Source organism: Marmota flaviventris, chromosome 5, assembly GCF_047511675.1.
Source record: "Marmota flaviventris isolate mMarFla1 chromosome 5, mMarFla1.hap1, whole genome shotgun sequence".
In the NCBI taxonomy this organism is placed as follows: domain Eukaryota; kingdom Metazoa; phylum Chordata; class Mammalia; order Rodentia; family Sciuridae; genus Marmota; species Marmota flaviventris.
Window position 1 is genome coordinate 162,554,791 of NC_092502.1, and position 23,534 is coordinate 162,578,324.

Genomic DNA, 23,534 nt, shown 5'->3' on the forward strand with positions numbered 1-23,534 from the left:
AGGGTGGCCCTCTGCTCCTCCATCTGAGCAACTGGGACATGATGATCCTCTGTCTGTGGATGTGTCCAAAATGGCAAACATAAACATACAGAGAACAGAGATCCATGATGTTCTCTTGCTGCTACTCTCATTTCTACCTGTGTGCTCAGGACAGTTTGAAACCAGCTCCAACACTGCCGTCCCTTCCCGGGAAGCCCAGCTTCAACGCCACGGCAAGGAAGCCAGATGCTCAGATGAAAGGGAGGAGGGCTAGATGCCCACTGAAGCTTCCACTGGCTGGGTCTGGTCCCCAAATGGCCAGCAATCATAACCACTTCCTCCCTGGGCTGTCACTGTGTCCTGGCACTGTGCTATGCTGCCCCGTGAGAACTGAAAGCCTGCTTACTCCGTAGCCCATCTCCTTCGCCTCCAAGTCACTCAAGCCCAGGGCGGGTGCACCACACAGGGCTGTACCCATGGGGTTTGGGCACAAGTTCTGATTGCTCTCAAAGTTTGCAAGGACAGAGACCTTGTGTAGCTGAACTAAAGTTATTGCCAAATATAAAATAGCAACACATGTTCACAAGGTCAGTAGGACATTCACACTGCACCTCCCTCTCTGCTGTCCAGCTAGAAAGCCAGCGCGGCAGAACCCCACAACCAGAAGAGCACAGAGGGGTGCGTGGCACTGATCCAAGTAAGGAACATGGGCAAGCCTCGGGATGAACACTGCAGGGGGCAGCCCAAGAAATGACCACTGTCACCCTAAGGAAGAGGGTGCCTGGAGTGCAGAAGCAGGGCCACCTGCTGAGGGGCTGCCCGCTCCTGGCCAAGGAGCCCTCTGATCTGACTTCAGCTTCTAGCCTGGACTTGGGAGCAGCTTTGGGAAGTCCCAATGGCTGCCTATGTGTTGACCTCAGCAGAGCTCTCCCTGGAGGACCTGCTGGCCTGCTCCCATGGCTCACAGTCTGCACACTGCTGCACCTGGCTTAAACCAAACAGTGCCTCCCTGCTCTGGTGTTCTTGTGGATGGCAACCCACCTGTATGTGACCCCTGAATGGCCGAGCTCAGCACCTGCAGTCTTTCTGCAGCCTGGACAGGTGCAGAAGGGCCTCTGCATGTCACTCGGTCCCTCACCCGTCTCCAGAAGAGCAGGGACCTGCCGTGCTAGCACACATGCTCGGGTTCTCTCTGGAGAGGTTCTCAGAGCACCCTGGGCTGCTGAAGTGTTCGCTCTGGGTGTGGGGTGCCAACCGCGGGTTAGCCACCTTCTCCTCTCCACAGGGTCTTCAGAGATCAGCCTGGAAGTGGTGGAGGGTCTCCTGGTCATCTCTTCACACTAAACCTCATGAGAAATCCCCATTGTTGGCTTTCTTTGAGCCAAAAGCACACATTTGTTGTGAAAGTAAATAAATAGAAAAGTAGACAGTGAACAGGAACCGTTTCTGATCCTTTTGTGGCCTGTGTCCTGGCCAGCAAAATACTGAAAGCAGTGTATTCAAGAAGGTGAGGAGGGGAGGGTGAAAGGAGAGTCAAACAGCAGGACATTACCGTCACCCACTATCGTGTTTCCTGGTCACAGCCGGAGCCATGCTCCTGGCTCACTTCATCTGTGCAGCCCTGCACCCGGCACCAGCAGCCACAAACAGCACGTGGAAGAGGAGTGATGTCACTTCACCCTGGATAACATATGGAATTTTTCATACATCACTATTTCCTGGCAGTCAGCAATCACTCTTAAAGATCCTAGAATGTATTCAAGGTAAAGTGTTTTGCTGTATTAAGTGACAGCAGGTGGAATCCCAACACTGCCCAACTTACAAAGGTTCCACCTGGACACCCGGGTCTCCACTGAGGACCTGAGACTCCTTAAGAGAAGATAAAGAAATGGCAGGAAGGGAAGGTGAGACTCATGCATGGGACATTCGGGTGCTCTGTCCCTCCCCCACTATACATGACTCCAGGGCATGGGTTTGAAACCCCATTTCACACTTCCCACCTCCCTGTGACAGAGGGGCTCTGGTCCTTGCTTCAATCTGACAGATGGTGCAGAGACACTAAAAAACTCCATTTGTGGGGCTGGTACTAGGTGCAGAGCTGAGTGCAAGAACAGATCCACTCTTCTTGGCTTTTCAAGGACTATATAAATATAGCAGATGTGTGTCTAAAAATGGGATCTCAATCATCTCTGCAATTTAGTGGTAATGAAAAGGTCGTAACTAACAATAATAATCTAATAGAAGCAGAATTGAAAATTCACCATGTAGCAGTCCAGCGAAGAAACCCCAGAGGCAGCCTCCAAAAGAAACAGAAGGCTGGGGATGAAGGGTGCAGACAGGTATCGAAGGCTTAACCACCAAGGGGAGCATGCTTAGAGGGGACTTATAATATGGTTCCAGAACATTCATGCACCTATGGGTAGGCCATGTTCTTGACAATGGGAAATCAGTTAGCAAAGAAGACAGAAGTCTCTGTCTACATGAGTCTTACATTCTGGTGAGATTGGCAGATAAGAAAAAAAAAAAAAAACCCAAGGCACACATGGAATAAGGATCTAGTCATTGGATGTGTTCGACTGCTCAGGCTGCCGTCACAGAACACCATGGGTCGGTTAAGAAATGAACAGTGTGTTTCAGATTTTTGTTTCTAGGATCAAAAGAACTGACAAGAACAATTTTAGAGGAGGAAAAAATTATTTGGGGCTCCTGTTTTTAGAGGTCTCAGTCCACAGCGAGCTGACTCCATACCTCTGAGCCCACAGGGAGGCAGAATCTCATGGGGCAGGGTGTGGTGGAGGGAAGCTGCCCTCCTCACGGCAGGATCAGGAAGCACACAGAGGAGCAGGACGGAAGGGCCACAGGAAGAACAACCCCTCCAGGACACTCCCTGTGAGCCACCTCCTCCAGCCTGCCCACCTGCCTACAGTTGCTACCCTGTTAGTCCTTCAAAGTAGGATGGACGGATTAGGTTACAGTGCTCAGACTCCAATTGCTTCTGAACGAAACACAAATGCTTTGGGGCACGCCCCGTATCCAGACCACAACACAGATGGTCACCTTCTTACCACGACCTCACATTGGTGTGTACGTCCAGAGACAGGTGGAAAGAGAGATGACATTTATGGTGCCTCTGCTTGTAAGGACATTAACTGGATCAGGACCTCATATAAATCACTAGGTTTGGTCTAATTTATTCTTTGTTGACTCTGTCTCCAAATATAGCCACACTAGAGGTTAGTGTGTGAACTTTAAGAGAACAAAAACATTTAGTCTATAACATTTACTAACCAGAAAAAGTTTGAATGGTTATTGACTATGTTCAAGGACTTGTCAAGTGACAGATAAAACTTATGTTTCAGACATTAATTAATGGCATGGTAGCCATCTATCTTCATGCTTCAGATTTGTTTCTGTGTAAAGTTAGTTTTTCAGAAATAAAATGTTACATCTCATCATCCAGACCCCTTATTTTTGCACATGTTTGTTATAAAAATCTCAAGTTCAAACAGGATCTTCATATCCTTTGTAAAATATTACTTGGTGATATTTTCCAGTTCAAACCAAGTCCACATGATAAATTCCTTCTTGAATTTGGTTCCAGAAGGAAATGATGTTTTTACAAAGCATTTGGTTTTGCTGTCTTTTGTTAGAATATGGAAAAAAACAGTCTCAATGTGTCTCTTTTTAGCCAGCTCCCAAATCTTAGGATAAAGTCCTTTACGAATGTAGACTCTGCAGAACTCCAAGGGTAAGAGCAACCACCCCTTCAGCTTCTCCCTGGAGATGGGTGTCAACACTGGGCACAAGGGTAATGAGTGGGGGTCAGAAGGACCACCACAGGTCTTGATGTCTTTGCCCTTACGTTTATCTTCCCCCTATAGCTGGTGGTACCTCTTTTTAAATAAAATTATAGATGCTAATCTATAAATTATTTTAATCAGTTGTCAAATAGTTAAAGAACAGATCAAAATATTTTAGTGATCTACTCATTCACATCCATCTCTTCATCTCTCAGGGTCTCTGGCTTAGACCTTACACGTCCCCTAAGAGCTCATGTGTTGAGGGCTTGGACCCCAGTATGGCACTGTGCAGAGGAGGGACCCTTGGGATGTGACTGGATCAAAAGCACTCTGACCTTGGGAGTGGATTAATCCATTTAGGGATTGACTGCTTCCTGGGCCTTTGAAATGTGGTAGAGACTTTACGGGTGGCTCCTGGTTGGAGGAAGTAGACCACTGGGAGTGTGCTCTTGAAGAGTAGGTGTCCCCAGCCCCTTCCTCCCGCTCTCTCTCTGCCCCACTTCCTGGCTGCCATGAGGTCAGCAGCTTTGCTCACCACAGGCTCCTGCCATGTTGTTCTGCCACAGCACAGGCCTAAAATGACCATTGCACAAAGTAACTCTTAGAATTCTTTTAAAAATCCACATAATGGCAAAATAATGATTTGCACATAATATGCTGGACTAAAATCCCTAAGCATTAAACGAATCCCTAAGCCAGCTGGAGAAGAGGAATAAAGCTGGCAGGGAGTTAGAGGCTGTTATCATCCCCGTCTCGCCCCAGTGGTTATCAAACACTGTGTTCTGATCTTCGTACGCTGGAATTAGGAACACTTTCTCGTGGGCTGAAGCACCACCCATGGCTTCAGGAGAGAGCAAGGCAGTGGCTCCTAGGAGCTCACTCTTGGACACCCTCTCTTGTTGATGGTACCACCACAGGTGGGCTCACACCTTGTTCCTGCCACTGTGGGAAGCCCCACCTTCCCTGGTGCTCCCCCCATACACCTGAGCACACTGGCCTTGTCCCAGCCCCTTCCTTTTCCCTGACCTACAAGGGTGGAGAAGGTGAGTCTTAGCACCCCTGCCTGCCTTCTTCACGTGTCTCCTGAGGAGGGGTCTGCTGAAACCTTCATTTGGCGCTCCCCACAATCTCTGCCCCGTTCTGTGTCTGTGCTTCCTTCATGTTCCAAAAAACTGCCATCCCAAATAGGGAGGAAAAACAATAAAATTTGTCATATTCACATATAAATGAGCCCCATGGGGGAAAATATGTATTAAATGAATGAGCTAAGTAAAATTCTACAAGACTAATAGAGGAGGAGGGGAGGAGACAGAGGTCTTCTCCCCCCTGTATTCAACATCTGCATTCCCTCTATTCCACAGTGTCCAGAGGCACAGACTCCCCATAACCTTCCATGACCTTCCACCTAATCTTCTGCTCAACAGGACAATTTGGCCCCACACATTTCTGCACTGCACTTCAGAAAACATTCTCCATAGAATCTTTATTTTTAAATGTAAAGGATAGAGTTTAGAATATATTCTGTAATCTAGGAAGCATCGATAGTGCCACCCACCTCAGGGACTGAAATCACCATAAAAATGTCACGGAGGATCCCAGCTCTTCACCGGCCAGCGCTGTGTCCTAGAGCACCGCTGTGATCAGGCAGCAGTGTGAGGTTCCGATCCGCCCGTCTCCTTACGTACTCACTAGGCCTGAGTACTGACTGCAGCCACCTGATACCTCATCACTGTCTCACGTGATGGCTTGCAGGAATATCCAACTGTGGTGGTTTAATATCCTATTTTCTCATAGTGGAAGTTTTGTTTGTTCATTTGATTGTTTTGCTCAACTCTGGCGCATTCCTAGATGGGACAGTGTGGGTGTGTCATGTACTTGTTACCTGTCTATCTACTTGTCACCTTCTATTTGGAAAAAAGCATCAGGAATCATGTTAGATCCTCCAGGAAATGTACACAAGGCCCAAGAAATGACGCAGAAGCAGAACTTCCCGCGGGAGATGAAGGTGTTCAAAGTGATGTTTTTTTCCCCCTAATTCAAGTTTGCAAGAGGAGAAGGAGTGGCTCGCCTTTCCATCTGAGGGTTTCTGACCCAACCAGTGACATCTGACCACAGCATCCCTGCAGAAAGTGTTTCCCACTCTGAGGACCCACTGTTTACCGAGAGACGCAACAGTCCTCCAGGCAAATGCAGGGCTGCTTCTGTCTACACCACTGGTCCCTGGGGCTGTGGGGGCCTGGGTCCCAGGGCGCTTCACTTGGCCCAACCTACTGGCCTGCCGCCTGCACACCTCCCAGCTACAGCCAAGACACTAGCTCAGAGGAGTTTGGACAAGCTTACTCCAGGTTTCTCTGATTTTCTGAGCAATCTGAGTGACCAATGAGGATGGAATAGGGGTGTGAGTACTTTCTCCTGCTTCCTGAATGACGGAAAGGTAAACAAAATGGTTCTTCTGAAAACTTTCAGACGCTTTCCACACATTTCTCTCTGTCCTCCCCTCCTTCTTCTCCTTTGCCTTAGCTGGGAACTACGCCTTATTAAACAATTGTGTAGTTGCTATTAATGATTATGATTAATCAGTAAGGGAACTACACCTTATTATGTAACAAAGAATGAGAGAACTCTTGAGATCACATTAATCTAGATCCCTAGATTAATTCACAGATGAGTGATCATATTAGACATAGAGATTCTCAGAAGATGTACCCCCTTAATTTTCAACTATTTATTTTTCCCATAGCTAATAATAACTACTACAAACATAAAAGAAATTCCCCCAAAGTTTATTATTTCATCTTTAGCTATGGACCAAATAAAACAAATTTTATTTATAAAATAATATTCAGAAACTGTAGTTGAAAGCCATTTTTTTTTTGGCACAGGAGATTGGACCCAGGTCCTCAAGCATGCTAGGCATGTGTGCTACAACTGAGCTACTTCCTCAGTCCTTTATTTGTTTTTATTTTGAGACAGGATCTTGCTAAATTGCCTAGGCCAGCCTGAAACTTTCAATCCTCTTGCCTTAGCCTCCAGAGTATCTAGGATTATGGGTGACCTTCTTCATATCCAGTTTGTTTCAAATATCTTTGACCCTTCAAAATGAAATGCCTTAGAAATAATTGGAAAAATAAATGCAAGGTTTACATTAATAAACAGGATTTTGAAAGATGACTATTGATTTATTAAGATAATCTGAGAAATAAAATTACATTAAAATATATGAAATTACTTTTATTTTTTCCATAGTAATAGTATCTTGTGCTAAAAATATACTTAATTCATGAGAACAGTCTGTTTTTATACATGCAATTATTTCTAGAAAGGCCTCTTGATGTAAATGGATCCATTGGATATTAAACATGCTTGATGAGCACATCTTTTTGCAATAACAGCTTGAAGGGCAGGGGAAGTCTAGCAGGCAGAGTGGGACTGATGCAGTAGGGCATCTGGAGTATGTCCTCCCTATCCCTGGTGGAGGACAAGAGCTGCTCACCACCCACAGGAAGTGATGGGTTGAAACCAGGCTCCTTATGGTCAATATCTTTCCACAAAATCTCTACTGTAACACCTGGTGAAATTGCAGGGCACACTTGGCACCTGAGGTATTTTCCAGACTGGAGAGATCTCAAGTGAGATCTCAAGGTGTCAATCCATAGGTTTCCCCTGTCTGACTGACAGGCAGCTGAGAGAATCCAGGCCAACAACAAGCTTCTTACTACGCGGTAAGTTCACCCCATGATCTGAAACCACTGACACTACCCAGAGCTGTGGAGGAAAATGCACGATTAGCTAAGTGCTGATGAAAGAGACATCTTCCTAAGGTCTGAGTGCTTAACTTTGCAATCTCACATTGGGCTCATCACCGAACAGAGTAAAATGTACATACTGATTGCAAGGTGAGTTTCAAGCCATTTCATTTAGAAAGGGTCCATGCGTGTGTGCAAACCTTCACACATCTAAGCCCCAGGAATCCAGGGATCTGCGTGCATTGTGCTCATGGCCCCATATCCATATAACATTTATTTATATCCCCTTTGCTTCCCTACATTTGAACGCTCATTTCTGAAAGTGATCCTTGGAGCATTTCAAATTAATTGCTTTCTCCAGTGAGGGTGTTGTGGTCTGAATGGCAGGTGAGCAATAAGCTAATAAAACGTATTCCTCAGCCTGCGTTTTAAAAGCTTTATACAAAATGAAGTCACTGTTGCCATTTCAGATGAAACATTGTTTTGAGTGGACAGTTCCAAACTCTCCATCTCCAGAGACCTGGCCTCAGGCAACCTCCTATGACTGGAGCTGCTGCACGGGTCTGCTCCCTGGTCAGTCCACTCTTTCTAAAAGCTCACCTAAGGCCTCCAGGGAGGAATCGCACTTCATGAGTAAGGAGGGAATCATTTGGTCCAAGGGGTTAACTCACCCGTAAGAACATCCCAAAGATTCAGATAATACTTAACTATTCCTACTTAAACCTCTTCACTCGGATACAGGTCCTGGAGTTTTCTGATTGGTGTTGGGATGACAATTGGGACAGGTGGCCTGAGCGTCCTTGACATTTCCCTCTGGTAAGCATCTTTATTAAAGTCACCCTGGCAGTATTGCTTCTGCCTGGCATCGCAAGCCTTTCTCTTCATCCCCAAAACCATATTTATTCCTCCTTATGGAAGGTGAGCAGACAGGATCAATTAACACATACAATGCAAATAAATTAACAGGGGCAGCAAAGATGCGTTCCCTCTTAACTCTTCATTTCCATTCACTACTGGGATGGGTTTGCTGTCCAAGCTTGCAGGGAGGCTTAGGTAAAGACGGGGCAGAGACAGAGGGTCTCATTGCCCATGTAGGGGGCACCTGACTCCCCAGCACATGAAGAGAGACAGGTGGGCACTGCTGTCCTCGGGTCTCAACAACAGAGCCCTGTGCTCTCCTGGGTGCTTGGATTCAGGAACATTCAAGGATGTTCCAGGGGCTTCCATTCAGGTTCTCCTCAGCTTTTTGGAAGCCCAAGAAGAGAATTCTTGGTCACCTGCTTCTCCAGGAGTCTCCACCTGCTTAGATGTGGCGTTCATACACCAGCATGGTGGAAAGCTGAGTATTCAGCACACAGACCTCCTTCATGTTCCCATGGGCCCACATTCTGATTAATATTTACATGCAATTCTCTAACAAAACTCCTCCTGGATCCTCTTCTGAATTTGCCCTTTTCCCAGGAGTATCGTGGTGAGCCAATGCTCTAGTTATCACAAACGACTGTTAGGGTATCAAGAGATGGTCACCCCATCTCTCTCTGGAAGTCCCTGAAGTGACCATTCTTGAGCTCCTTGTTGGGGTTGTACAATATCAGAGAGAAAATATCCACTCCCCAAATTAATTGCTTTAGTCTTCATAAGGGTATATGTTGGACATAAAGACACATATATTGAAAGGAGTATTTGACAGTTCACATGAAGTTTTAAACTGCTTTAATAAATAGATACAATCTTCAGATTTTCTTTTTCTACTCAGCGAGACAATACCCATGCAGTCTGAATTCCAGAGAGCATCTTGTGGATAGGAAGGGTCGGGGGCTGTCTGCTGATTGGCAGTTTTAAACAAAAGCAGTTATTTATTTTGCAAAGCCCTCTGGAGAAATCTCTTTGCTAGGATATAGGATGCCGAGGCTATTTTTGGAAATAGAGGCAGTGTCAGAGTGACGAGCTCCATAGGTGTATCATCACAGGAGGCATCAAGGGACACCTTGGCCTTGTACCTGGCAGGAGCAAGAGTTAAGAGGGAATGCACAGCTCTCTGTGCATGCATTTGGCATGTGCTGATGTCCTGAGGACTTAGTCACAAGCACAAAGGATCCCCATGTCCTGACAAAATCACGGCCCCAGTGTTTATCAAAGCCAGTTGGTAGAACCCATTAACAGCCCACATTGACAGATTTTGCATACTGTAAGATGGGGGGAAAACCAGAAAACAGCAACTTATGAAATGCCGCAGACATATCCATTTGAAAACCCTGTCCTGTAACCCCCTCTGCAGCAGGCTGGGATGGTATGAATTCAGGCCATTCAGAGCTCCTGTGCCTGATAGTGCAAAGGCCTCTGGCCATTAGAGAGTCAAAGGAACCGGTGTCTTCCTCCTTTGTCATCATGCAGTTTAAAGTTTTGTCACATTTCTCATAATTAACCCTGATATTTGACATTGAGTGTCTTGGCCATTGATGATCACATTGGTTGTGTTTGCAGCATGTGGCAGACAAGCATTCAGGATGGGTGTAAATTTTTCAAGGATACTGCCAGAGACTTTTCAAAACTCAGAAAGGAGTGGCAAAGAAGCAGTGTTTAGAGTAACCCTGGTGGGTTCTTTCCTGTTCCCTTTGCCTTATTAACTCTGCGTGTTGAAGCTCAGAGGGTCTGTGTGCCCAGGAGCCCATCTGACCTTATTGTGCTCAATTGTTTGGTCCTCTAATGTTATTCTTAAAAAAGAAAAAAAACATTCTAAAAACTGGGGATATCAGCCCAAGCCATGGACATAGATTTCTCAAGTCTGAAGCTAGGTGCAGCATAGAAGTTGTCCCAGTGGGAGGATGTTTCAACTGGGGCACCTGCAGGTGTTACAAAATCAAACCTGTGGGAAGCCATCATCTGCAGGTCACTCACTTGCCATACCCAGGACAGGCACTGCCCAGCTGTGAGGAGCACACGAAGCCCTCCCTCCAGAACCCCTACTGCCCTGTCGGGTCCTGGTGCCCTGGAAGAAGGCCAGGACCTTCCTCTGACAACCTGGCCAGGTTGTGTCACTAAGAGCCACTTGTTTTTCTTACTGTGTCAGGGACCAGGGTGGCACTGAGTGCCTGGTGACCACAGCCTCCTCTGACTGAGTGGCCACCCCTGCCTTTTGTGTGCCTTAGGTGTGTCTGGGGACTATATAGGCCCCATGTTGCATACAAAGCTGTTAACCCCTGCAGCACCTCAAGATGAGATGAGTCAGCTGAGATTGACGAGGTCAGTGTCTCCCGCCGGCACACCCTGGTGGCCTTTGCATCTGCACTGCCTTCCACCTGCCCTCAGGAAGCAGAAGACAGTTTAGCTCACCTTCATTTTGCAGGGAGACAGAGCATGGGATTAAGACCTCATTTGGATAACCACATACTAACTAACCATGGTGTAGAAGAGTTGTTTTCTGTTTTACGATTCCCTGGTTTGGGGCAGAGCAACCTCAGTTACAAATTCTACAATAGTCACAACAGAGGGTAGGCAGGGATAGAATGTCTTTGGTCCCAGAGATATTTAAATCAGTCTCACCAAAGTGATCACAGGGTGTCAGAAATCATGAAGCAGGTGGGTTCATTTCCTATTAGGGGTCACTGTTGGAAAGACATTTGGGACTGTGAAATAAATCAAGGGTGACCAGCGAACTAGGCCAGGAGGGGAACCCAGACCCAAGGACGGCCTGGATGCAGCTCCCTTCTGGGTGCACTCGAGGCCACTCCCACTGCAGGTTGGGTGCCCGGAAGGCCTGGGAATGTCCTCCCCAAGGCCTGCTCAGATATCTGTGGCCATGATTCCTCTGTTCCTGCCAGGAGACATAATGATGCTCTCGTCTAAACAACCCCAGGCTGAGGCCAGAGCCTGTGCATCTTGGCTGCTAATAGACAGGACATGGTAACCAACTGACCCCAGGAGGAAGGACATGCACATAAGGAAAGCTCACAGTGGGTGGTGACCGAAGGCTGGGTGCATTCCAATCTCATCCGTCAAAGCGCAGAACCCAGGGCCGGGTTCTATCTTTATGTATGTATTTATTTATTTATTTGGAAGAGGAGGCTTAGCGATGGCACAACGCATTTTAGATATTTCAAGATTTTTAAAAAACATGTTTTAGTTGCCGATGGCCACAGACCTTTATTTATTTATCTGTATGCAGTGCTGAGAATCAGACTCAGTGCCCCACACATGCTAGGTGAGCGCTCTACCACCGAGGCACAGCCCAGACCCATTTCAAGTTTTGAGAAGTAGAATTCCAAAAACCACAGTTAGAAGGAGACGAGGGAGACCCTGGAAAAGAGCCCCAAGGGGGAGCTGAGGTTGCTGAGTGGGAATCCAGGTCTGGAAAGAGTGAGCAGAGGGGATGGGGCTGCCGAAGCACATGGGATAAACAGGAACCAGCAAACCTTCTAGAACCAGCTGGTCTGGAAAGGGGACGGCAGCTGTGTGGAAAGGAGAGGGAAGCCAGCCTCACCTCCTGGGCCCTCCATGCCCCTTCCAGTTCCACTCCCATCATCCCATGGGTTCCTCAAAGCAATTCGCAAAAGTAGATGTTATTAGAGTTTTGAAAAATAAAATAAATGATCCTGAAGGCATTAAATTAGCTACCTGAGATGTGAGTCATGTGTTCTCAGGGCGTTGGGAAGGTCCACAGATCCAGCCCAGCTGGGAGGCTGGTTGCAGAGCACCCGTGAGGAGCAGAGGCCCATTTCCAGTGCATCAGGGAGGCAGCAAGTAAAGGCTGGGAAGGGAGGAGGAGAGACTAAAACTGCCAAGGGTCGTGTGTGGGAGCAGCTGACACCAAACCCGAGCTTCCAGCCTCACCAGCTCCACTTCCCTAGGGGAGACTGAGGCTCCTGGGTTGGCGGAGTCACAGCCTGGCTGGCTGCCAGGGCCCCAGATTCGGGCAGGGCCCGTCACTGGGCTTATAGGAAATAAAGGCACCCTTCAAAAGAAACAGAAGGATTCAGTGATCTTGGTGAACTTGCCTTCGCGGGCCACCCCTATTAACCTCCCGTGTCGGGGTCTTTTGCAAGAGCATGATCATGGTGACTCCTCCCTCCGGGAAGAGTTGTGTGAGAAGAACTATGTTGTGTTTGCAGGCCCTCTAAGGTGACTGTCACCCGTGTCATGAGTTCAGTAGCTCTTCCACTCCCTTTCCTACCAGCAGCATCCTCGGAGCGCACACCTGATCTTCGACTCCTCAGAGGCTGCAGGCTGCAGAAGGGCCCCATTCGTGTCGGTGGCTGGTGACCTGGCTCCCTGCCCCAGCTCCAGGTCAGCATGAAGCTGGGGCCATTCACTGTGGGCAGTGGAAGGCTGTCGGTTTACAGCAGCAGTGTGGCTTTGTTGCTTCTGGAACTTTGCAAGTTACAAAGCAAGGGTGCTCTCAGGGTGATGCGTGCTCCCTCTGCACATCCTGTGGGCTGACGCTGGGTGAGCTGTGTACAGAAAGGCACCTGCAAAGGGACACCACCTCATGGTCCAGCAGCTGCCACCAAGAACCAGGGCCTCCTATTGCTACAAGCTTCACCAAAGGTTTTCATTTTTCTGCCTCATACCCACCTGGACTTGTATCATATCTGCTTTGTGATGGTTAAAGAGGAAAACAGGAGACCAGCTATTTGAGCAAGCAGGCCGCGGTCCCTGCCAGGGCTGCCTTTCACTCGTCGGGGGATGTTTGTCATTTCCTGTGTGTGTTGGGGTTACAGCCTGCAATTTCCACCAATCATGCTCATTATTTAAATGAGACAAATGGGCTGTTGTCGGGAACGTGATCTGAGTGACATTATTATTCTGACCTAGTGTAAATGTCATGACCTGTCTTGGGTTTGCAGCGGCAGGAGAAAGTGGCGGGCCACAGAGGTGACGGCAGCCTCTCCATAAATCAAGCGTCCCAGACGTTATGATAACTTTTATTAAAGAGCAAATGGATTTCTTGACATTAGGCTTTTATACATTCCAGTCGGTAAATGTAAATGGAGCCGCTTTCCCCCAAAGAGATGAACCCACTCAGCTCCTGAGAGCGGAGAAGGGGAATGATACTCAATTTACTGAACTTGGGCCGCTTCTGTTATGCATGTGTAATGATTTGGAAAATCACAAACAGCAAAGACCTGGATCCTACAGGGGACTCTCTGGCCGTAATTACTGACATCCTGACCGTGTCAGTGATATAGTCAAAATCTAACATTTATAATATGCCATCTTGCTTGAAATTGTGATCAATGTGTTTTATAACATAGGTAGGCTACGATAATTAGGTGACAAAGATGTGATAAATTGATGGCTCCCACTTTGCTTCAGCTAATGTCCCCTCTGCTCACGTCCTTGCTAGACCTCTATCAGCAATGGGGTATGGATTTTTTTTCTTATTTTTTTTTAAACCAGATTCATGTTGTTTTGTGTAATTGTTATATTCACTTAGATGTGCGAAATGACATGTTTCTAAAAATAACTGGTGAGTGCATAAACACATAATTATCTGTTGGTGTATTGTTGTACTCACCCATATATTCTTGTAGGATATTTCCTACATATTTCCTAACATATTTGTTAGAAGAGTTGATGTAATTCTTGAAAAATTAGAGTTTACCCAGAAATGAATATTGGTAGTAAGAAATCTTCAAAAGTTATAAAATATCGACCTAAAATTGAAATCAGAAAAATTTCATAATTGAAGGAATATTTAAAATTTAAACATATTCCTCTAAGGGGAGGAGAATGTTTTGGGGGTCCTAAATGGAATGCCATTTCACTTTTATATTTCTCTACGCTCATGAAAAGATTGTGGTTCTTCATTTAATCAAATAAGATTGGGACAAACTGAGGAAGGCTGCCCCAGCTGTACTGTGCAGTCTGGGGCCAGGAGAAAGGATCGAACTGAGGATGCCTCCCAGGGCCAGGAGGGTTAGGGTCCTCATGGGGAAGGGGACTATCTCCCTGGGGATCCAGAGGTGCAGTCCTGGGTCCCCCCAGGAGTGATGATGGCAGAGCAGGCACAATGGGTGTCGGCTCCTCTCATGCAGCGCTGTAGCCAATTGCTCTGTTGAGAAAACAGAAGCCATCAGAGGTCAACGTTAGCAAGCAGCCTGGACACTTGGTGTTCTGAGCCCCAGTTTTAGGGCTGAAAGGTCACACTGAGAGCTGGAGAGGAGAATTGTCCTGCTGGACATCCAGAGGGGCTGTGTGGCCTCAGGCACCTCCCATGTAACTTCTGGATTGCTCTTTCCTCTTCTCTTACGACCTCCAAACACCCACAAAGACTGCAATCTGGGCCTCAGCAGCCTGCCCTGGAGGAGGGCACCAGAACCTTCAGCACCTGGAGACAGCTGGGAAGTCAGAGCAATGGAACTTCCACAGGGATGGGATCCCTTTGGGGTGAGATCTGGGAACAAACTTCCCTGGGAGTTAAATCAGATATTCAGTCAACCAACATAACATTTTCCTGAGCAAATTGGCTCCTTCAGTCTCCAAACAACCTGTACTTTCTAGAGACTGGACTTTCCTCGGGAGGCTTCACTTTGTGCTAGTTGGCTTCCCCGTGTGCAGACCCACCCTTTCAGGGTGCTCACAGAGATGGCAGGCTTGTTGGGAAGTGGGTGCCTTTTGCAGAACTCTCTGCAGTGGACAGAGGCCCTGGCTTAGAGCAGGCACAGAATAGAATGAATGTAGCTGCTTAGGTAAGATGGCACCTAGGGCTGAGGTGTGGATTTCTGAGACTCCTAGAGTCCATATTTCTGCATGTCCTCCTTCATCAAATCCCTCTCTGACACCATGTGGCAGTCAGCTGTCCCTGATCCCAGGGCTGAACCCTGCTGGTTTTCATGAAAAACATTGTCAGAAAGGTCTACCTTTGTGTTTCTCCAGGAGAGTCTTCCAGATGGTGAGAAGCTACCCTCACCTGCTCCAAATGGTGCCCCACCAGCATTCCTGAGGGAAGCACTGGCCACTCCTGGACAGCAGAGTCACACAAGTCTATCCCAAACAGGTTTGATTCTGGAAGGGAGAGGAAGAGAAGAAGGTGGGAGGATTCATCAAAAGTGGTGCCCCAAGCCAGGCATCCCATTGCACCTGTAGTCCCAGATAGTAGGAAGGCTGAGGCAAGAGGATCACTTGAATTCCAGAGTTAGAGACCAGCTTGGGCAGCATAGATGAGGCCAGAGACATCTCAAGGAAAACAAAAAGTAAAAGAGAGAGAGAGAGAATGGAAGGAAGGAAGAAAGAAAGAAAGGTGGTACCCATCTCCATCCATGGATCAAATTTTCTATATTCTTTGGCCCCCTCACTCAGTGTGTGTTCTCTAAGGAGTTGCTGAGGAGCAGCCTCCCAAACCTTTATCCCTCTACCCTGCTGATTTTCCCCACAGTCACTGCCTCACATTTTATTTTGCATTCATTTAATCGTATGTTAGGTGCCCGCCACTAGAAAGGGCGCTGTCTGTGGGTCTGTGCACCTGTGGCCTAGAACAGTGTCCAGGAGACAGCAGAGCCAGGTAAGTGTTTGCTGCGTGAGCAAATGATTAGCTGGTTGTGGACATTGATTTCCCTGTCCCCGCAGAGCCTTGTCACTCTTTTTTCTGCTGAGACTCCCTCGCCTGCTCTTTTGCCTCTAAATATCTTAGCACTTATCTCCTTTGGATCTGAGTTCGATGATTTAAACACCAGCGTCTCCCGTGCTATAGGGTGGGGTTTTCTTCTTTCTGACTTCCAATCCTGGATCATTCCCCTTGAGCTTCAGTGCATTTTATCTTGTGTACTCTCTGATGTGAAGATTTTGGCCTGGACTCCACGAACTTCCTGTAGATTTCGTTACAAGTTACATTTTGAAAAATGACCTTGATCCGGTGGAATCTGAGTTTGAGGAATCTGTGAAGGCTGAAGGGTGAGCATCTGAGAAGTCTGCATCTCAGTTAAAAACAGCAACAAAAAGAGGCCGACTTCACTTTTCCAAAATCCTTTGCCTGTATTCCTTCCTTCAACAGCTGTATCTTCCAAAAGAACTGGGTTTCATGTCTGCATAACTGTGGCCGACCCTGCTGGTGACCTGCCCTGTGGTCTCGTCACTCGTGGGTCTGGTAATGAACTTGTTCTGACCAGGGGCCTTCTCTGCCCGAGGGTGGCTCTGTCTGCAGGCCGCGGGGCAGCTGGGAGTGCTGTTCCCAGGACACCTGGAGAGCTCTAGGAGCAGCCTCCTCCAGAGAGCGACGGAGCTGGGGAAGAGGCTGCAGACTGTTCGGGAGCCCCCTCCAGGCACCCCGAAGGCCCAGCTGAGCGGAGGCTCCAGGACAGCCTGTGGGCTAAGACTTCCCCGTGTTCTGCTGCACCCCTCCTGAGTGTTGTGGGTCACCTCTCAATGCGATGGCCGGGGCTGCCCGGGCTTATTCGTTCTCCTGAGCCCCCGAGCCAGAGTCTAACTCATGCTCCTACTAGAAGGTGGAGTCAATGCTCACCCTGCACATGACCTTTGTCATCACTGTGCACTTACACACAGCATTGAGACCAAGTTCACTGGGCTCATCACCCTCGTCCTCACGGGTACGTGAGACTCTCTGCTGATACCAGCCTTTTGGCTTGAACTTCACCTTCACTCCTCACACTCCTCAGCAGTGTGACAGGCTCCCCTGGAAGTGGCCTCCTCAGTCTGCACGCTTCCCTCAGGTCACGCCTTTCTAACAATCTTGGGTTCTCCGCAGGACCTGAGATTCTTGCCTTCCAGAACGTTCAGTGGAGCACAGAGCTGACATACAACACCATGCGAAGTATTAATGGATTATTTTAATGAAAAACTACTTGTCCTTGTTAAATGCCAAATTTCCATTTTCTCCATTGAACTATGGTGTCATAGCCTAGTTTCACTGTGGTTTCAAAATAATCATCATAACATTTTTCACCTTCACTACTTTTTCTTACTATTAGGATTGGGGGGAAAGGAAAGGCAAGGCCAGCATGTGGATGGGATTGATTCATCAGCTCACTCACCCGTGAGCAGAGAGCCCCTGGAGTCCCCTGGGCTGTGATCACAGGGATGCAGTAGACCAGCCTGTGCTCGGGAAGCCACCAAGGAGTCCCTGCACCACGATGCTGCTCAAAACAGTATTTTCCCTTGGACTTTGTAGTAAAGGGGTTTGGTCAAAGTTTGGTTGTGGAAGATTTTTGTTGTTGTTGTTAATGTAAGAAAATTTGTACAACTACTAATAAACACAAATATTCAAGTCAGCTCACACCTCTAAGTCTTGCTCAAGTAAGATTTGTCAGTAAGTCCTGAGCAGAATGGGGTCAATTGGTGGTGGCCAGTGCCCACCTACGTGCCCACTGGTAGCCGGTCCAGAGAAGGTGGCCATTTCTAGACTGTGCTCTATAGGAGGACAAAGGCAACTTGAGACATGACTGACCTGTGGTAGGAGGGGACAGGCTTTCTGGGCACCCCACTTTAAACCCATCAAGAGCTAGCAACTGCTCTGAAGTCACCCCAAGAGCCATGTCCAGGTCAGGGTCACATGCTCTGCTAGGAAACCCCTCCCCCCAGTTTGCAAGGAAAGGTGTTTGATTCTCTTTGGATTCTTATCGTCTGAGTATCAGGGAAGCACTTTTTGGAAATACAATGCTCAGTGGGAATGGTTAGGGATGCGAGAGCTGAGATCCGGGGTTTTCTGCTGTTCTTCCCAAACCTTCCATCCCAGTCTTCATGGGAAGGAAGGTTTGGGAAGAGCAAACCCAGTTCTTTTGGAAGATACAGCTGTTGAAGGAAGGAATACAGGCAAAGGATTTTGGAAAAGTGAAGTCGGCCTCTTTTGTTGCTGTTTTTAACTGAGATGCAGACTTCTCAGATGCTCACCTTTCAGCCTTCACAGATTCCTCAAACTCAGATTCCACAGGATCAAGGTCATTTTGCTCCTGAAGTCAAGGGTTGCTCGGACCTACTGCTGACTGAGTCCTGGGCGTGTGAGAGAAGGAAGGCAGAGGCTGAGGGGAAGTCGAGTGGGCACACCAGAGCAGAGAGGGTCAGCCTCTTGAAGAACAGGGAGAGGCCTTCAGGTGCAGAGCCTGAGGAGGACTGTCAGTCGAGCTCATGGCTGATGGAGTAGTGGAGGCTGGGAGGATAGACCTGAGAAGAAGCCACCTTTAAACCGTTTCTTACCCATAAGGCAACAAACTGCCAGTGTACTGTGGGCCAAATCAGCCTCTCACCTGTCCTGTGGTCCCTGGAACGCACCTACAGCTCTCATCGGTGTATAGGGTGTGGACGATTTTGCAGCCCAGAAATCAAGTCCAGAATGGCCACAGGGACTTCAGGGTTGGCCGGCCACCACCTCTGCTCTCCGGCCCTTGGCAGACAGTTTCCCATCAAAGCCTGAGTGGCTCCACCCAGGGCTGGTGCAAGCTGGTACTCTGCCCTCCATGGCCTGTGTGGGCCTGTGTTTCCTGGAGGTCTTCCTGTCTTCAGAGCCCCCTCAAGAGCCCAGCAAGAACAAGCAGATGCGATGACACAGCCATCCTCGAGGATGCTTCCCGGAGGCAGCACACTTCCTGCGCTTTTACTACCCAGCTCACGGACACTGAGTCCAAGGTCACCTAGCTGCACAGGAGCCGGGAGAGCCCCACTCCACACGACCACAACCCCAAGTAAACCAGGACCATGAGAGGGAAGCAAAAGACATTAGGCAGCTCTCTCCTGCACAGTGTGGAGAACACTGCCTGGCAGAGCTCCGAAGATGTCCATGGTAGTCGACTGAACTCCATATAAATAAGACGAGTCTGCCCAGTACAGTGAGCCAGCAGATGAATGCCCTCCGCGCATGCCTGAGAGCCCAGAGTGGGCTCCAGTCCCACCCCAGGCAGTTATGACAGACCTTCCCTTTCCACATGCCCTTCTGATTTTTCTTGGAGAAATTCTTTCACAGAAATACTTGAACATTAGGACAAATTTGAGACTATAACTGATGGAATGTTGCATGCCATTTAGCCAGCAGGTCTCAGCCACTCTGTTACAAATGTTGGATGCATCTGTTATATACTGCATCTGCGCAGGAAGAGGATTTGGAAACATAAATTACGTAGAACTTAAAATATATAATACTTTGCAGCCAATGCTTTACCAGGTTGTCATGATCTTTCATGTAAATATGGACCTAATATCTTTTTGAAGTACTATTTTGTCTTCTCAGCTGACGGGGACATCTCTAAAGATACTCAATGTTTTGAGTATATTATATTTTATATTATATATTATATTTAGCAAACTGTGAAAGAGGTTTTTGAGGTTTTGGGGAATGATTCTGGGCTATTCTGTGTAGGATTTGCAGTCAGGGTAAGTTAATGGATTCAAGATGGTCCTACTGGCCCTGTTGTGCTAATACAAGGATGTCCAGGACACAGAGGCAGCTGAGGAGACAAGGGGTACACTTCGCAACGACTACCTCATTTCCCACCCACCGGCTCCCTGTCAGAGAGAACAGTGTCTTTGGTAGCCAGGTGTAATTTGCTAATTTGAGTGGCTTTTCTATATCATTGGTATTTTAATTCCTTTACTACCTGTATCCTGGATCTCTAAGAGTTCTCTCCAGCTTCTAAGAGTTTCACTTTGTGTGCATTTATCCCTGTGCTAAGGTGAAAACTGGCCAGAAAAACCCAGAAAGAAATGTGGATAGGAAAGCTGTTCATTCCCCACCCTGCCAGGAAGGCTGCTCCTGAGCCTGTGCCACTGAGTGAGTGGTGCCCTCCACGTTATCTAGTGCTGGGATAAGAGCGATGGAGAGAGAATCTGTCTTGCTACAGAGACCTTGGGATCTGTTGATGCCTTTGAGGATCCAAGCAGATTTCAGCAATTTGGTGTGAGTGTGTCCGTCCTGTGTTTCCAGAAATTTAAAACCTAAGCACTTTTCCAGGCTAAGGCAATCCCAGCGTGGTAGTGAAGGGAGAATTCCTTTTATTTCTTTGACTCTGATGACGAGACTATGAAGGCGGAAATGAGAAGATGTGGCCCTCTTGCTCCAACACTTGCTCTCACACCTGAAGCTTTTCTGGGAGACTCTTTCCGAGAGCAAACGATGACAGCTGAAGTGTTTAGCTTTGGAGAGCTGCCTCCGGAAGCCAGCTGCCTTCTGCTCAGCCAGCAATGGCAGGGACACTTCCGCCCTCTGGCCCTGTTTAGGCACCCAAAGGTCAGTCAGCAAAGGAAGGGCATTTTAGATCAATTTTCCTCTTCCCTGAGATCTCGGGTTCCGCATGGGCCTTCTGTTCTCAGTTAAAATAGCAAATGTCCTGTGGTCTTCCCCAGGGGCGGGGTGGAGGACTTCTGCGTGCCATACTTTACCACCTCCCTGAGAACAAAATCCTCCACCAGGAGCAGTCCTGAGAGGTTCTGGAGAGACTGGTTTTCAGTCTCTCTGCTGCTTTACATCGGACAGTTCCTTCAGGCCACTCTCCTGGGTGGACACTCAGGGCCGGGCTCCCTGGTACCCTGAAGGGGGCCCTGGCCTTCTCCAGGGCCCTCCTGCTCCTTCCTCTGTGCTTTGGAACACACCCCTTCCTTCCATATCGCTGAACCTCCATTCAAACACCTCGGACCACAGTGTGCATGGTGACTGTAATGGGCTTCCCCTTCAGGTTTTGGGGGCCAAGTGTTTCACTCCCGCATTTGTCCATAATTTACAAAGTATGCTTCTCAGGATGACAGCCCGGGATCCCGGGCCTGCGGGCACAGCTGCCATGGGGGTCCTCTGCCAGGAGCCAGGGCTGTGTTCTGAAGCATGAGCCACACATGGAAATGGAGTCCAGCGTTTCATGCATCTCCACTCCTTCTTGCCACGGGAGCAAATCGAAGCGCCTTGGATGCTGAAGAATCTCAAGACCCAAGACACAGAATCCTGCTTTTGTGCCAGGAAGGTCTGCAGTCATGGAGAAGAGCAAGGGTCCCTGAGGGGTCCCTGCTGCCTCCTGCTGCAAGGTGGGAGCGGCTCTGCTCCCTGAATCCTTATGCGTTGGCAGGTGCTGCTCTAGGGTGGAGGCAGCTGTAGCAAGTGCTGCTGTTTCGCCAGAAAGAGTGTTGGCTCACTATTTCATCTTCCCCCAGAGGCGCGCAGGAAGAAAATAAGCACATCAGTCGTCATTATGACAGGATAAGAATGGAACCATCATATTTCAATAACAGTGCGGCGAGCAGCCCCATGGAGAGATGAGTTATGGACTCACCCTCTCCCTCCAACGATAAGTTAATATTATCTCCCCAGGATAATTAGAGTGAAGTTCAATTACTGACCCTGAATTGCCGTGCGGGCCACACCATGGGTTTTGACACAGCGTTTTACACATTTATCTTTTCACCTAACGTGCTAAATCTGCATCGCAGTGGTGATTAATCTTGCTGTGCCCCTTCTAGCATGTGCTATTCTTCTTGCATGGATTGGCGGGTCCCTGGAGTCCCCTTGAGCATAGTATGAGCAGGTCTATTACGCTGTGTTTTTCCTGCCAATTTACGCACATCTTTGTGTGCGGTTGTGGTGGTCACTTGTGAAGTTGGATCAAGAGAGTGTTTTCCCCAGTGTCCACACTGCCCAGTGCAGCCAAGTCCACCTGCCCGCAGCCTGCACTTGGTGAACCATGCCCACAAACCTGCATGGAAAGCCGGCGGCCCCTCAGTGACCAAGCTGAGAGAGAATGGCTTGTTCACCGAGGAGGCTTCCACGGTGGCTTCCAGCCTCCTGCGGGGCTCAGTGTGGCCTCTCCTGATGAAGCCGAAGAAGACTAGCACATCAGCCTGGCACTTCAGGCTCCATCCCAGGAAACCAAAGGAGAGGAGGCATCATCTTAGAGAAGCCACCCAAACTCCCGGTCATCAAGTCAAGTCGACCTTTATCTGAAAGCCATGTGTACATTACACTTGGGGTTGGCAAGGACTTAAGAAATTAAAAAAAAAAAAATAATAACTCCCAATATCATAAAGCACTTTGCTTTATTTCTTTAAATTTGCATATTCTTGCTGAGTGTGGTGGCACATGCCTTTGATCCAGACCACTTGGGTGGCTGAGACAGAAGGATTGCAAGTTCAAAGCCAGACTCAGCAACTTAGCGAGCGAGGCCCTAAGCAACTGATAAGACCCTATCTCAAAAAATAAAAATGGGTTGCAGATGTGACTCAGTGGTTAGGCACCTTGGATTCAATTTTGAGTATCAAAAAATAAAAGTGAATGTGCATTTTCCCCTTTCTGGGGTGATAACTGAAAGATCAGGGCTTGAGCTCACTGGGACACCTGGGGATACCAGCCCATGGGTCATGACCTGAGAGGGTGTCTCAGCACACTGAAGAGTTTCAGCCCAAGCTCCTGGAACCCTGGAGACCAGGACCAGGCACTTGTAGGGCAGAGGGCTTGGCTTAGGGGCCTTTCCTACAAGGCCACAGGGCCCTGAGGGGACATTTGGTCCACAGGTTTTCTCATTGTTAATAAAGTATATGTTATTTGGGGGACCCAATTTTTAGAGTGGATCTAGTGGGTTAGGCTGCAAATATGACCAGACTTAGTCCTGACACTGTCTGACCCTGCGGTCACTGTCGGGGGCTCTGAGGCAAGTCAGGAGCTGCTCCTGTCCTTGACCTGGACAGATCCAGGCTTGACTCTCAGGCTCCCCCCTCACTTTCCTCGGCCACAGATGCCTCTGTCACCACCTCCCAATGTTCCTGTCCTGGGTTCAGTGAGACAATGCCCAGAAGCACTGAGCCCATGCCTGTCCCCATGAGCCCAGGCCCTTAGCGAGCCCTTCCCTCCCAAGAGAGGGACCGTCCTCAGTGCTCCTCTGGAGTCATTCCTTCACTTTGGGGTTCCCGTCGCCCCCTGCCGACCAGCTCCTCATGCCCAAGTTTGCTTTCACGACCTCCGATTGTCTAGGTACCAACAGCAAGGTGATGTTCTCGTGCCATAAGATCTACACGTGTTCAGGGCTGACGTCACCCTCAGTCCTTTGTTCTGGTGTGCTCTGTATCTCAGTGGAGCATGTCACTGAGATGA